Raw genomic sequence first — 15,469 nt, 5'->3', positions numbered from 1 at the left:
AGATCTGCCTGCTCGATGGCCTCGTTCGCTAGGAGATGAAGTACCTCCACTTCCTTCAAAAGAGGACGAACACCGATTTCTCCCACGGTCCCATCCATTTCCAACCTCTCACTCAGATCCCCTAGAGAAGCATCCGAGGCACGGTCTCACACAGGACCAAATGTGGAGCTGCTACACTCGCGTTGCTCGAGACCTGTAAGGGAGCCCTCACACCGTACGATAAGATCAAGAGGATGGTCATCCCTAGTGCCTCCAAGATGCCATCAAGGTCCCAAAGAGAGTTCAGTCCCAGTGTTATGACACAACCTTCGTGAGCAGATCGACAATCTGGTCAAACCCTAAGAATTCAATACCAAAGACCTGTTTTCATGACATGAACTGTAGCGTTAGAGGGAAGCCCAACCACATCCTACCAAAGAACTCTGCTTAGGATGGTCTTCCTTGGGATGTCCATAAACTTTAAATCATGAGCTTGGCTCAGATGGTCGACCTCGACCACCGACCACGTGTCTTCAGATCCCGGCCGTTCAATCTTATCACCATCGAGGATCTCGGGAAACAGTCAAGAAACGATTGCTAAATGCATGCCAATAATTTAAGAAGCATTTCTCCCCACGTAATTGACTCTTGGCTTATAAATAGAGGACCAATCTACAGTGAAAGGTACACACCAATAAACCCCTAGCTCTACTGTTGAAGACCTTAGTCATTTGTGTGTCTTAATGGCCTATACCATGATATTCCTCCCTAGAGATTTGTGAGACTATAACACCTCAAGAAGGTGACCTTAGAAGGTCCCTTTGGGCTCAATTGATAAATATGAGGATTTTAGCCTAATTTATGAGCCTAATTTGAAATTTTGAGGATTTTAGCATCATTTTAAGCAAATAGGAAAATCTGAGAATAACCTCATCTTGTGCTTATTGGTAAATTTAAGGACTAAGCCACATTCGTTTTGATAGTTTAAGCTTTAAAGTTGGTGAATTTTGATATCACATGTTTTTAACTTAGATTATCATTGGTCATTCCAAATTTTAATTGATTCATCACATGAATGACCATAAGCATGCTTAATGTTTTTAATGATTATATGCACCCTTTAAACCCCTATTAGCATGTGCCTTATAATTGGTAAATCTATGACTTATTGAGTACTTTCATGTTATGTTTTTATTTGTATATTTATTAGAACTAACTCTTTGTTAAATACTGATAAAAAGTGGGAGAAAAATCAAGTCCCACAAAACTAATGAATTCTGTTTTATAGGATTTGTTTGTTTATTATTGCATGGGTTGATGATATAGGGGGATCACGTATGGGGGAGCATTACAAATGTTACATGTCTCGAGCCCTGTATTTAAATTTGTAAATTATTGTAATATTAGGCATGTAATATTTTGACTTGTTTTGGTATGTCATTGGTATGGACCATGACATTGTCTAGGTTAGGTTTTTATCACATAATTAACAAAGGGAAAGATGGTTCGTGCACTAATTTATGCACCCCATTTGTCAATCACGTGAGCCCATATATATGTCATGTACTCGATTGAGATTTTGGAAGCTGAAGATCGAAGATACAAGTGAAGATGAAGCATCATGGAGTGAAGAATAGGTAAACGCGATGCCTTGGTGACCCTAACCCTTGACCCAAAAGAACCTAAACCTCTAGATGATGTTAAACCTAACAAATAAACCTTTTATAGATCATCCCTTAAACTATATGAGCCTAAATTAACCATCCTTATATTGGATTTAGAAGTCCCGTGTTACTGAGAAAACTGCACAATTTTAGCAACCTTTGGTCTCATCAAACCCATCTTCAATTTGATTGAAAATTATTAAAATAGGATAGTGTGCTGGGGCAGAATTATGAGTAATTCGGGTGCAACTGAGTGCTACATTTGGTCTCACGAAATACCACTTTCAGTGCGACCGAAAGTGCTGACAATTTGTCTAAGGGCTTTCATGTCTAAATTTGGTGCAACCAAACATAAATTCAATGCTGATTGCTTACCTCCAAGTGCAAAGGTTCGTAAGTAGTATCCCGTGAATACAGGGTCGATCCCACAGGGAGATGAATTGTGAATACAAAAAAAACTAAGTAATAAAAACTAAACTGATGATTTGATTTTGGGATTTTTGAATGGATGTAATTCAACTTAATTAAAATAACACCTAAGCTTCAACGTTCCACACATAGGTTAATGTTCCCAAATCATGATAACTTGGATAACACAACTAGGATCTGAGCACTATGGTCAGCCTAATCAGAAAATAAAACAGTTTAAATATTTTAATAAGTGATATAAAATATTAAAAAATCATGGATTTGCACCATTGATATATATTCTCAAGCGTCAGTGATTTTAAGAATTCAATATCAATGAAATAATGAAAATCAAAGAAATATAACAGGTTGAGAACCTTTACTATCTAGGAAATCTGATTGATCTAGGGTAAACCTATCCATCAATGTGGATCTCATATGATGGAAACATATGGATCTCATAAGAGGATAAAAAAATAAAACCTAAATAATAGATAACATACATACACCATTCTTCTCATCATTAAAATAATCAATCATCATAACTTAAAAGAATTATTAAACCCATGTGCTTCCCTTCTAGCTTGAGCTAGAAGGAACTTAGAAAAACATAATTAAATTGCAGAAATAAAAAGCAACAAGAAAGAAAAAAATGTAAATAGAAAAGATCTAAATTTTTTTTTTTTAAAAAAAAACAACTTATAAAGGTTTAATAAAACTAAAAACTCTTTAAAAATCCTAAATTTTGCTTTGGGATGCCTTAAATGATCCTTAGGAATACCCTAGGAAGCCCTATTTATAAGTGGGCAACTCCAATTTTCATACAGAGTTGGAGAACTCTAGAAACCGCCTTAAATTTACGCAGTTTCCCAAAATAGACTTCTCACTGCACAGTTTGTTTAAAATAGATTTTCCGCTGCACAGTTTTCCAAAATATACTTCAAAGCTTCAGAATACACTTTTCAGGACGATTTCAGGATTCTTTACTTCAAATCTTCGATTATTTTCATTCCTCACTTGTTTTCTTAGATCTTTGACATGTGAATTCTTCAATCTTGGTCTCCTAAGATCCATCCCTTACCTTGGTGATTCTTGAGCATCAAAGTCATACTTTTTAGCATCCTTTTTTAATCTAAGTTCTTAAATTCACATTGCAATACATACATGAGTAAAATAAAACATTAAGCTGATTCATATTCATAAAACCAAGATATAAATGGGGCAAATTATGCATTATTTGAGTCTCAACACACTCCCCAACTAGCATTTAGCTAGTCCTGAGCAAAATAAGCAAAAAAAAAAGAATAAAATTAATTTTAGAAACAAAATTAAAATGAAAAAAAAAATCTACTTACATCACTTTCGCAGGTAATCTCGATTGCATTTAGCATATGCAAAAAGCCTTTAAACCCCTAAGTTACCCCTAATGGATGAGTTATAGTCTCCTGAGGGTTTCCAGAAATGTTACCCATAAACATTGAAAATATGAAAAATAGTTCAACACTTAGAAATTTATACAATTATGCCTCCATTCATCATATGAATTCCAAAACAACTTACCCTAAGTCTGAAGTTAGTTAGAATCTCAATTTCCTAATCCATTACATCCTTAAGTTCAGAGACTTAATCAAAATTTAGAATAGTTATGATCCAATATACTTAGGTGCTCCTTGACACTAGTCTAACTTTGAGAAATATGCATGTTCTCTATTCTAACTCCTTTCAATCATTCCAAGAATATGAAATCTCTAGTTATCTCATTTTCTTCATGACGTTTCTTCTTTTATCATCATATCCTCATTATTATAGACCACCCTTAGATGAAGATTCCCATTGGGTTTGCTTCATAACCTAAGATATTGTACTTGTAATGGTAACAGTAATGGATACTTAGGTATCCTTACTCCGGATTACTAACACGATTGTTATGGTCATTGCATTCATGCTTTATAATAAATTTTCTTTTTCCATCACTTTTTTTTCTTCAATATTCTCTCTTTTAAACATATATCAATGGTACTAGTTTATTCAACCTTATTTGAATCAAAAGTTATTATTCTAGTTCTCATATCATATTCCTCACTTAGTTAGCTAGGGTGTATTGTGAATTCAGTACATTAAATTACAACTCGCTTTAAATTAGTGATTAGATAATTGAACTCAATTTTATAATTTTCAGTTATCATAAATTTGACTACTATCAACTTTGCCTTTGAAATTCGCATAATATCATATTCACATTCTTGTATATAAATATATTATTTTGAAAATGTTGAAAAAAAATCCCCATAAACCTAAAAAATATGAACTTGAACCTAACTGAAACCTAAAATAATAATAATAATAATAATAAAATAAACTGAAACCTTTAAAAAAAAAACCTCACATGGATGACTATCCACACCCCCAACCTAAAATCTACATCGTCCCCAATGTAATGATAATATAATGCAGAGAACAATAAAAATAAAAGAAAGGGTGAATAGTACCTACCATGAAGAACTCACCTGCTAGGTGACACTAAAAAAATTGAATATGATACAAATCCTACATACATGCTCCATCAGACTAGGAGTATCTATTTAAATATTCTAGCTCATGAAGAGGGACGAACTCCTCTCCCAAATGAAAGTTTTCCATATAAGGCTTTAATCTCTGACCATTAATCTTGTACACATTGCCATTACATGGATTCTCAATTTCAACAACCTCATGAGTATAAACATTCTTCACAATAAAAGGGTCTGTCTATCTTCATCTTAACTTTTCCGGAAAGAAATGGAGACGGGAATTGTACAATAGGACCTTTTACTGAGGATCAAAATTCTTCCTTAGGATGTTTTTGTCATGAAAAGCTTTGGTCTTCTCTTTGTAGATTTTAGAATTTTCATAGGAGTCTCTCCTCAGCTCCTCTAATTCATTCAACTTTAATTTCCTTTGTCCACTCGCTTGGTCCATATCAAAGTTTAATTTCTTTATTGCCCAGTAGGCTCTATGTTCCAATTCTACAGGCAAGTGACAAGCTTCTCATACACCAATCTGTATAGAGACATTCCAATCGAGGTCTTATAAGTAGTCCTATAAGCCCATAAAGTGTCGGATAGTCTAAGGGACCAATCCTTCCTATTTGTCCTTATAGTTTTCTATAAAATGTGTTTGATTTCCTGATTAGAAATCTCAGCTTGCCCACTCGTTTGTGGGTGATATGGGGTACTCACTTTATGCTTGATGCCATATTTCTTCATCAAAGCCTCAAACGTCTTATTACAAAAGTGAGACCCGCCATCATTAATGATGGCCTTTGGAGTTTCAAATCTAGAAAAAATATTTTCCTTTAGGAATCGTATGACCACTTTATTGTCATTGGTCCTACTTCGAACTGCCTCAATCCACTTTGAAACATAGTCCACACCAACCAATATATAAATAAATCTAAAAGAAGATGAAAATGGGCTCATAAAATCAATACCCCAACAATCAAATATCTCCAATGGTAAAATTAAGGATAAAGGCATATGTTACGCCGAGACACTCTTCCCAACCTTTGACATCTATCACAAGCAACACAGAAAGCATGGATGTCTTTAAACATGGTGAGCTAGTAAAAACCACACTGTAGGATTTTTGCAGTGGCTTTCTTAGCAGAAAAATGACCACCACATACTTCCATGTGACAAAAGGAAATAAAACTCTGAACTTCATCCTCTGGGACACAATGTCTAAAAATCTGATCAATCCTAGATTTATATAAATACGGGTCATCCCAGAAGAAGTTCCTAACCTTGGTTTCAAAACGCTTCCTATCTTATGACTTTTAATGATAGAGCATTTTTTCCTTTACAAGATAGTTCACTATATCCGTATACCAAAGCAATTTGGAGACCGTAAATAATTGTTCATCAGGAAAAGTTTCCTAGATATGCATCTCCTCAGTGGAATCATCTAACATTAATCTGGAAAGGTGATTAGCCACTACGTTTTCTACTCCTTTCTTATCTTTTATATCTAAGTTAAATTCTTGGAGTAGGATGATCCATCTTAAAAGTCTTGGCTTTGCATCCTTCTTAGATAGTAAATATTTAAAAGCTGATTGGTCCATGAAAATGACCACTTTGGATCCCAGCAGGTAGGATCTAAACTTATCCAAAGTAAAAACTACTACAAGTAACTCTTTTTCAGTTATTAAGTAGTTCACTTGGGCCGAGTTTAGAGTTTTACTTGCATAGTGAATAACATAGGGCCGTTTATCTTTTCTTTGACCCAAAATAGCCCCCATGGTATAATCACTTGCATTACACATTAGTTCAAAAGGAAGAGTCCAATCCAGTGGATGCATGATAGGTGTAATGGTAAGGGATGATTTAATTTTATTAAAGGTACTTGCACACTCATTTGTCCACTTAAATGGAACATCCTTTTGAATGGAACATCCTTTTGAAGAACATTAGTCAAAGGTCTAATAATGGTACTAAAGTCCTTGATGAATCTTCTATAAAAACTAGCATGCCCTATAAGTGATCTAATATCTCTAACAGTTCGGGGGATAAGTAGATTAGCTATAATGTCGAGTATTGAGCGATCTACCTCGATTCCATTTTTGGAGATAACATGGCCCAAAACAATTTCTTTTTAAACCATGAAATAATATTTCTCCTAATTTAAGACAAGGTGCTTCTCTTCACACCTAGATAAGACAAGAGATAAATTGTTGAAGCATTCCTCAAAACTACTCCCAAATACAGAGAAGTCATCTATGAAAACCTCAAGAAACTTTCCAACCATATTTGAAAAAATACTTAACATACACCATTGAAAAGTTGCTGGGGCGTTACACAATCCAAATGGCATCCGTTTGAAAGCAACCATGCCAAATGGACAAGTGAACGTGATTTTCTCTTGGTCTTCCAGGGCCATATCTACTTGGTTATATCCGGAATATCCATCAAGAAAACTATAGAAGGAGTGACCTGCTACCCTCTCTAAAACTTGATCAATGAATGGTAGAGGAAAATGGTCCTTCTTTGTGACCTAATTTAATTTTCTATAGTCAATGCAAACATGCCAACCTGTGGTGACACGTATTGGTATGAGTTCATTATTAAAATTTTTCACAATAGTTATTCTAGATTTCTTTGGAATTACTTGAGTTGGACTCACTCAAATACTATCGGATATTGGGTAGATGATTTCCACATTCAATAATTTGATCACCTCATTTTTTACAACTTTCATCATGTTTGGATTGAGACACCTTTGAGGTTATCTAATTGGTTTGTCGTCCTCATCGAGGTGAATCCGATGGGTGCATATGAAAGGGCTTATACCCTTGATGCCAGAAATCATCCAGCCCAAGGCTCCTTTGTGGTCCCTTAGAACATTCAACAATTTAATCTCTTGATCCTTGTCTAAAAATGAAGAGATCACCACAAGATACGTTTTATTTTCACTTACGTATACATACTTAAGCTCATTTGGTAGTGGTTTTAAATCAAACCTTAGAACATTGGTTGGTGATGACAGAGGTCATGAGTCCTCGATAGATAGGATTTGAGTGCGCAGTCTACATTGGTACATACCAATGTCCTGGGTGGTAGTGCTCTCATTATCATCACAAATTTCAACAAGTACTTTTTCTAAATCAGAATTTTTCAAGTCCCCAATGACTTGAATCAATTCCTCAGTCAGACTAGGTTCTAATTCCTCTTCTTCTATCAAGTAGTCTATGAAATTCAACTCATAGATCTCATTATTATCAATGGGCTGCTTACATAAATTAAAAATATTTAGCTCTAGAGTCATGTTACCAAAAGACAAGTTCATCATTCCATTCCTGTAATTTATGATTGCATTTGAAGTTGCTAAGAATGGGCAGCCTAAAATGATGGAAACTTGAGCACTAGAATTTACATATAGTTCAGTGTCTAGTACAATAAAATACACGGGGAAGTAGAATTTCTTATCTTAGACTAGCACATCCTCTAAAATTTCCCTTGGTACCTTAATGGAGCGGTCAGCAAGTTGGAGTGTAATTGTGGTTGGTTTAAGCTCGCCTAACCCCATTTATTTGTAAACCGAATAAGGTACTAAGTTGACACGTGCACCCAAATCTAGCAAAGCATGCTTAATTTGAAAATTTTCAATAATACAAGGAATAGTGGAACTTCCCGACTCTTTGTATTTGGGTATAGCCCTTTGTTGAATAATAGCGCTCACTTTCTCAGTAAGGAAGGCCTTTTGTGCACATTTAATTTCCTCTTTATAATGCACAACTCCTTGAGATATTTAACATATGATGAAATTTGTCTAATGGCATCAAGCAGAGGAATATTGACAGTAACCTTTTGGAGCACATCCAACACCTCTTGATATTTCATAGGGACAGTTGGATTCCAAAGTCTAGATGGGAACAGAACTGGAGGCTCATATGACTTAGTCTCTTTATCCTTTTGTTGTTGTGGCTCTTGAACCATAGCCGGTTCATCTTTCTCTTGAGACGGTGGCTCATTCTCCGGTATTTCTACCGATTGCATTATTTTGGTATTAACCTCTTTTCCACTTCTCAAGATAATGATGGCCTTAGCTTGTTCATGATGTAGCTCACTTGGATTTGAGTCTCCAATGAAATGTGTGTTTCTAGGGTTTGGCACAGGTTAAGAAGGAAGGGTGCCTTTTTCCCTAGCATTTAATTAAGTCTCAATCCTAGCCACGACCGTCTTTAATTCATGATTTTATTGGATTAGAGACTGATTCATTTGAGCTTAAGAGTTTATGAATGTGGTCAATGCATCCTCTACAGATGATCGCTTTAGTGGAGGCACATATGATGCATTGTTAGGTGCCCTAAAAAAGTTATTTTGAGGAGGTATTTGAGGTGCATTAGGTGCATTAATTTATGGTCCATTCCTCCAACTAAGATTAGGATGGTTACGCCAATTTGGATAATACGTGTTTTCCATTGGTTGCATAACTGACCTTTGGTAATTATTTATAGTATTTGCTTGGTCATGCTCATGTGTGATATTTTGTACAACTGAGATTATTTGACAATCCTTTGTGTCATGGTCTGTACCACCATAAATGCTATAAAAATTACCTAAGGAAGTGTTTGCTTTAACCATATCAACTTTCTTAATTTCCAAGGCTTCAACCTTTCTAGCCAATGCAATAAATTTTGCATTAAGGTCGTCTTCCTCTCTTAAGACATACATTCTCGCTTTCTCTCTAGGAATGGGTCTAGTTTGGTTTGGTTTAGCAGAGATATCCCATGTCTGCGCATTCTCTGCTAACATATCTAGAAAATCCCAAGCCTCATTATGATCCTTGTTAAGAAAGGTTCCACCATACATCATCTATATGAACTGACGGGTATCTATGGTGAGCCTCTTTCGGAACGCATCAATCACGTGCCATGGTTCATAACCATGATGTGGACAAGTAATTAGAAGGCCTTTGAAGCGCTCCCAAGCTTGAAAAAATAGTTAATTCCCCTTTTGGGAGAATGACATGATTTCTTATTTTAGTGCATTTGTTTTGTACTTGGGAAAGAATTTTTTCAAAAACTCTCTACTTAAGGCTTGCCATGAAGTGATGGTATTAGGTCTTAGAGAGTTGAGCTATGCTTTGGCCCGATCCTTTATCCTCTCTTAAGAAAATGAGGATAACCTAAGTTTAAGTTCATCCCTAGTGTCATTATTTACTTGTAATGTTGCAATTACTTCCTCAAAGTCCTTGGGGTGTAAGTAGGGGCTTTCAGAATCCAAGCCATGAAATTTAAAAATCAATTGAATCACACTTGGTTTAAAATCAATGTTCCATGTGTGAGCAGGGAACACTATGCAAGATGATAAAGTTGATCTCTCAGGGTGTAAATGTTCACGTAAAGTATATGGTTGGTTTAACACATTCCTATGAACTTCATTTTCATCCTCAAGAGGAGGACTAGGTTGATTTTCTCTGTTTTGATTTATAGTTGGATCTGGTAGATTTGGATTTGGATTATCAATTAGGTCTGCCATGAAATCCAAATGATGTTGAGTGCCTCTTCTAAGTGAATAATTAAGGCCTAGAACTAGTCCACCTTAGGGGGAGAGTCGATTGTTTTGATCTTTACTCCAACGGGACATAAACAATCCACACCACATAACAAATATCAATAATTCAAATAGTAAGTATGATATTTAAAATAAAAATAAAAACTTAACCAACAAACCGGGCGATAGGGCCGACCATGAGGGTTCAGTCCACAAAGCAAAATAAATCAATAATCCAGGCGGTAAGGCTGACCATGAGGGTTCAGTCCACAAAGCAAAAATAAATCAACAACCCAGGCGGCAGGGCCGACCATGAGGGTTTAGTCTATAAAACAAAAATAAATCAACAACCCAGGCGGCAGGGCTGACCATGAGGGTGTAAGTGTTATGGTTTCTTGCTTCTTTGATTGTCAAATTTTGTAGTGCCAAAACCACAATCTGTGTCTTGTGTAGCACATTGATATATCTGTTCAAGGTAATGTATTACATATATAAGGACAATGCTTCAAGTTAAGAACAAAGATCTACTTCAAGAAATTCAAAGATCAAGTACATTGTTCACTCCTTTAAGCTTCAAAGTTCAATGTTTTAAAGCGACATCAAAAGACAAGTCAACTGTTCATACTCAAGACTCAAAGTGAAGTACAACTCAAGTACTACAAATTCAAGCTTCAAAAGATCTCAAGCAGCTGCTCCATTATGTGTCGAGATCTTAAGCTTCATGAACTTCAAAGATCATTTATCATTTGAAGAAAAGAAGGTTCAATGTTCATACATCATGTCCAAGGTATGAAAGACCTTAGATTGACCTTAGGGTAGGTCATTTTCTATACATAATTCAAATTGAATCATTTTATAAGTGTTTGGACTATTCTTCGACTAGTCCCAGACTCTGTTTGACTAGTCCTAGTACTGCCTTGACCAGTCCTAAGTTTGTTGCAAATTTTCAGAATTTTTTGTTAAGCCACGACCAGTCCTAGAGACTACTTGATCGGTCATGTGAACAGTGCACGACTCGTTCATGATTAGTCCTGTAACCACGACTCAAACTCCAACAACTGTTTTTGGTTCCACACGACTAGTCGTGAACAAGTCACGACCAGTTGTGGAGGTCTCACGACCAGTCGTGTAGGGCCTACGACTAGTTGTGGAACGGCTTTATCTTATCGCACTCTAAATTTCAAAATTTCATTAGTCCTACGACCAGTCATAGTGTCCATAAGACCAGTCGTGAACATGATTTCTTCACCTATAAATAGAGCACGATTTTCAGAGTTTGATATTCAATTCAAGTATAATCAAGACATCACTCTGAGTGATAAGTTTGTAAACTTCTTAAGCTATATTGTGCATATTTAATATTCTCTTTTATTAACTTTTTATATTTGATTTTGTATTCTGCATTCCAATCTGATTTGAAAGAGGGATTGAAGTATTCCCACTTCTTGGAATCAAAATCAAATAGAGCTAGCCCAACTTGATTTAATTTAAAATCAATTTAGAACCTAAAACCTTTTCATAGTGAGTGTTGACATTGAACTTCTATATTCGAACTTCTAGTCTGATTTGGTTCTTCTGGACTGCAACAAAAGAAGAATATCCAGGTATTTTACATTATTGTAATTTCCTTTGTATTGGTTTCTTTTGAGATTGAGCCAGAAAAATCTCATTCTTTTGGTTATTTGAGGAGATCCAGAAAACTCAGAGTGTGGGGTTTTTTGAATTGTTTAAGCCCACTTGAAAGACACAATTGTGAGGGTTTTAGGTGAACCTAGAAAAACCTATTTTCGTAGTAAATGCTAATATCCACTCTGTGAGGATATTAGGAGTGGAGTAGCTGTGTGGCTATTGTTTAACAGTTGGTGTACACATAGGCGAACCATTATAATTCTTTGTGCTTTGTGGATGTGTGGTTTATTTTCTATATCTTTTATCATTCAAGTTTGTGGGATGTATTTGTGGATGTGAATGTTGTAATCTTTTACATTTTAAGCATTGTTGGGAATGTTGTAATAGCTTATATTTTCTTTCTAGCTATTTCCTTTTTATTCCTCTTTAGTTTGAGTTTTTGATACACAAACTATTCTAGTAAGGTTGTCCTGCCATAAACCCTTGGTTTTTATGGTATAAGGTTGTCCTTAAAACAACATTTGTATCAACCTCTCAATACTAGAATTTTGAGGTTGCTTTACATTTCCATATTATGGATTGTTTATAGTGCTATCTTTCCTTTAATTGTTTAAATTCCGCTGTTATCATTTTTAATTTGGCATAGTCCTATTCACCCCCCCTCTCTCGAGGACTCTAGCTTGGCCTTTTCAGAAGGTTCAATCCACAAAAATAATAATAATAAAAATAAATAAATCAATAAAAGTAAAACTAATGCAGAAATTAAACTATGCAAATCTAGAAAATAGATTTAGCGGATGATCTTTGTGATTAAACAGGAACTGTAGGACAACCATAGCACTTGGGTGATAAAATCCCAAGCAGGGCAACCTTATGTCATAGTTAGTGCTTGAAAGACCCAACTGAATTAACTTTCAAAGAAAAAAAATCTACAGAAAATTTGGAGGGTTTAAAAGAGAACTTACCTTAGAAAAGAACTTACCTTAGCTATCTTGCATAGATCTAATCTATCTCAGTCTCTCCCCGGCAACGGCTCCAAAAACTTGATTGCTTGCCTCAAAGTGCAGAGGTTCGTAAGTAGTATCCCATGAATATAGGGTCGATCCCACAGGGAGATGAAATGCAAGAAGGAAAAATCAAATGCAAAACAAACTAAGTAATAAAAACTAAACTGATGATTTGATTTCGGAATTTTTGAATGGATGTAATTCAACTAAATTAAAATAATACCCAAGCTTCAAAGTTCTACTTATAGGTTAATGTTCTAAAATCATGATGACTTGGATAGCACAACTAGGATCTGAGCACTATGGTCAGCCTAATCGGAAAATAAAACAGTTTAAATATTTTAATGAGTGATATAAAATATTAAAAAATCATGGATTTGCACCATTGATATATATTCTCAAGCGTCAGTGATTTTAAGAATTCAATATCAATGAGATAATGAAAATCAAAGAAATATAACAGGTTGAGAACCTCTCCTATCTAGGAAATCTGATTGATCAAGGGTAAGCCTATCTATCAATGTGGATCTCATATGATGGAAACATATGGATCTCACAAGAGGATAAAAAAATAAAACTTAAACAATAGATAACATACATACACCATTCTTCTCATTATTAAAACAATCAATCATCATAACTTAAAGAATTATTAAACCCATGTGCTTCCTTTCTAGCTTGGGCTAAAAGGAACTTAGAAAAACATAATTAAATTACAGAAATAAAAAGCAACAAGAAAGAAAAAAATGCAAATAGAAAATATCTAAATTTTTTTTAAAACAACTTATAAAGCTTTAATAAAACTTAAAACTCTTAAAAAAATTCTAAATTTTACTTTGGGATGCCTTGAATGATCTATAGGAATGCCCTAGGAAGCCCTATTTATAAGTGGGGAACTCCAATTATCATACAGAGTAAGAAAACTCTAGAAACCGCCTCAAATTTATAAAGTTTCTCAAAATAGACTTCTCACTGCACAGTTTGTTTAAAATAGATTTTCTGCTACACAGTTTTCCAAAATATACTTCAGAGCTTCAGAATACACTTTTCAGGATGATTTCAGGATTCTTCACTTCAAATCTTCGATTCTTTTCATTCCTCACTTGGTTTTCTTGGATCTTTGACATGTGAATTCTTCAATCTTGGTCTCCTAAGATCCATCCCTTGCCTTGGTGATTCTTGAGCATCAAATTCATGCTTTTCCTTTTTCAATCCAAGCTCTTAAATTCACCTTGCAATACATATATGAGTAAAATAGAACATTAAGTTGATTCATGTTCATAAAACCAAGATATAAATGGGGAAAATTATGCATTATTTGAGTCTCAACAGATGCGACTAAATATTAGTTGGTGCGACCGAACCTACATTCGATCCGACCAAAGACTAAATGTTATAGATCCATTAGAGCCTTTTTCCTGTAAATCTTACAATCAAATCTTTGTGGAGATGATGATTTGGAGTGAGAAAAAGACCTTAGAGTGTCCAATACTTCCAAATCCTTCTAAGTTCTCACCCATTGATTTATACCCTCTTCCAAGTGGTTCATCACTCTATGAGCATTCAAATGCTCCATTTGTGGAAGAACTTGACATATCATATTTTCTAGAGGTTAAACTAAACCCCAATAGATATATTCTTTGTCTAAATAACCTCTAAAATGGTCATCTATGTGAATCCCTACTAGGAACTCAATCCTATCATTAGTTGTAGGAGATTCACACAACTCCCATCACCTTAGGCAACTCAAAGGAGCATCACATATAATGTGTTTAATCTTGAAGCTGAAGCATTGGCAATACATCGACATCATGATCGGGGGAGCATTTGAGGAGAGGATTCAAGCACAGAAAAGATTTGAAGAAGCAACTCAAGGTCGACACATCAACGGGGCTCAATCTGATAAGTTAGGTTGTCATTTGTATAGTACATATACACTTATTCCTTGTGTAAGATTAAATGTAAGAGTTTAATTGCCAAACTTGATTAGGTTCATGTGCAGGAACTAAATTAAGTCATTATATAGGCCACTAACACGGGTATGTGCATGTAAGGTTCTTGGGTAGGATCGAGGTTTGTGGTTAGCTTGTAGAAAATCATGTAAGTCTTTGAGAGAGTCGGTCCTTGTGTAGGATTGTAAATATTAGAGAAAAACCTAATTTAAAATCTTTAAGATAGTGAGTACCATTACACTCTAAAAGAGAGTGTGTCCTTTAGGAGTGGAGTAGAAAAATCGAACTGCTATACACGCTTGTGTTTGGAATTACATTTGAGCACTTATTTAATTATGCTTCTATGATAAATGTTTAATTATATGTATGCATGATTATATGAATGCTAGGAGTTGATAAGTAGCACATCCTACACACACATGTAAACTATCATGCTTATAGACTAATTGCTTAATTGTCAAATCTTTTATACTCTATGTGATTGGACTCTCAGTTAAATCTACATATTAGTTTAAGTTAAGTAATTGTGTTTTAAAAGGCATAATTTTTAATTCGTCCTAATGACCCCCTTCTAAGATATAGCCATCATTCCTTAGCTCCACCAAGCTTTTGCACATAGCATGTGGGTCCTTCACGTGCAATTTTAGAAACATTGAACGTCTACATCTCTACCCTAGAAATGAAGTACAATAGATCTTTCCCATTCATTTGTAGGGTCCAGTTACATAAACCTTGTATTCCAACTCTGATCTTGATCAAATGAATGCTTGGGCCATAGTCAATGTATGTTCCACCATTCT

At 35.1% G+C, this 15,469-nt stretch overlaps 1 non-coding gene across 1 annotated transcript; it reads left to right on the top strand.

Annotated features, from left to right (window-relative positions):
• Positions 1 to 9,467: 9,467 nt before the first annotated feature.
• On the top strand, positions 9,468 to 9,574 carry LOC131238415 (small nucleolar RNA R71). Its single transcript, XR_009167825.1, has one exon. It is a non-coding gene; the product is annotated as a small nucleolar RNA R71 (small nucleolar RNA).
• Positions 9,575 to 15,469: the final 5,895 nt, after the last annotated feature.

The sequence above is a fragment of the Magnolia sinica genome, chromosome 2 (genome assembly GCF_029962835.1).
Source record: "Magnolia sinica isolate HGM2019 chromosome 2, MsV1, whole genome shotgun sequence".
NCBI classification, from domain to species: Eukaryota; Viridiplantae; Streptophyta; class Magnoliopsida; order Magnoliales; family Magnoliaceae; genus Magnolia; species Magnolia sinica.
Note: the sequence above shows the minus strand (reverse complement) of the source record. Positions and strands in the feature narration are given on the sequence as shown.